Source organism: Ipomoea triloba, chromosome 14 (assembly GCF_003576645.1).
Source record: "Ipomoea triloba cultivar NCNSP0323 chromosome 14, ASM357664v1".
Taxonomy (NCBI): Eukaryota; Viridiplantae; Streptophyta; class Magnoliopsida; order Solanales; family Convolvulaceae; genus Ipomoea; species Ipomoea triloba.
In genome coordinates, this window is record NC_044929.1 from 3986836 (window position 1) to 3988577 (window position 1742).

Sequence of the window (1742 nt, forward strand, 5' to 3'; positions counted from 1 at the left end):
CTTTGTATCATGAACCATGGTTCATTATTATATTATTGTAAAATCATTATAAAGTATCATTGACCATAGTTCATTATTATAATATTGTAAATTCATTAAAATGACATCAATTTGTCGTCTATTATTTATGTACATATATTATTCTTTTTTGTATAACTAAAATCAATGTTACAAAATATATTATTAACAATATAATATTGATATATTTTGATTGATACTCATATTAATATCTTTTGAGTATTAGTTATTTGTTGATGGACTTGCAATGTTCATAAATAAATCTCCTATATTGTGAAAATGAACCTTTTAATGGAGATAAAGCATATATTTACAACAAAATAATATTGTATGACTGATTTAAGCCACAAATAATTCAAGTTAGGGTATAATAATAAATTAATATTGTACCTTTTTTTTTTATATATATAAGCCACGAATGCCAATTCAAGTTAGCAGGCCAGGTTCAAGTTAGGGTATAATAATAAATTAATATTGTACTCTTTTTTTTATGTATAAGCCACAAATGGTAATTCAAGTTAGCAGGCCAGGGTATAAAATGCGGTGAACGTGGATCGAACACGTGACCTTCAGATCTTCAGTCTGACGCTCTCCCAACTGAGCTATCCCCGCATTGCTGATGTTTTAGCTTTTAATTATATAAATATAATATATACTGTCTTATAAAACGACATTCATTCTACAACTAATTTGCATAAGACTGCTTACAAAATCGGTTTACCATATTTGTACAGATGGAATGTCATGGGAGGAATTTAAATTTTGATAATAAGTGGGTTTATATATTAATTATTGGACTTGATTTGGATTCAATTAATTAATGTTTCAATTCCATTTGGGCCAATTAATTGTAGACTGAGCGGGCAAGCGAGAGTGACAAAGGGCCGCAGAGAGTTGTGAAGAGTATCCAAGGTTTACATTTCATACCTTTTGTGAGCGGGAGTTCATTTTTTTTTTTTTGAAGGATAAATATGCATTAATAAATATTAAGAACGATTACAACAAGGTTCAAAGGAATGAAAAACCATTCCATACAATCTGACATAAAATCAAATTTTCTAGCTAAGCTAATAAAATTTGAATTCGTAGACTGTTTTACATAAAACGAGTTTTGATTCTTGAAGGTCTTGCATACCACATGAGTCTTTATCTTCATATTGAAGTCCATTGACACTTTGTCATCTTCTATGCCCAGGATGAGTTTCACATGAGTCAAGACCAAATTTATAAACGTGCACTTCAGAAGCACGAACCTCGTCACAAGAACAAGAGGGAGAAACTCGTATAGAAACGAGAGGGAAAACATAATAAACTGCAACATAAATGCAGAGGGAAATAATACAACAAACATGAAACTATAAAAAATAGGAGAAGACAAAAGGTTTAGGAGCTCAATACACACGGGTCTCGATGCTTCCAAACATAAAGTCAACATCTATCCCCTATTTATTAATATATATATATATATATATATATAATTTTATTTCAAAAAAGAAAAGAAAACAGGATAAACGGCGAGGGAGAGGCAGAAGACGGCGGTGAGCGGAGGAGGCCGATGGCAGGTCCGAGATCTGCGATGGCGGTGGAGGGAAAAGATGGGCAGCTGCGATGATGAAGAAGATGCGGTGGTGGAGATCGGAAGTTGTTGCGGCGGTGGAAGTGCTGATGACGGCGGAGGTACGGTGAGTGTGGAGGGGAGAGTCGAGAGACGCCGGTGACAAGGA

At 33.6% G+C, this 1742-nt stretch overlaps 1 non-coding gene across 1 annotated transcript; it reads right to left on the reverse strand.

Annotated features, from left to right (window-relative positions):
- Positions 1–557: 557 nt before the first annotated feature.
- On the reverse strand, positions 558–630 carry TRNAF-GAA. Its single transcript has one exon. It is a non-coding gene; the product is annotated as a tRNA-Phe (tRNA).
- Between the last annotated feature and the right edge of the window lie 1112 nt (positions 631–1742).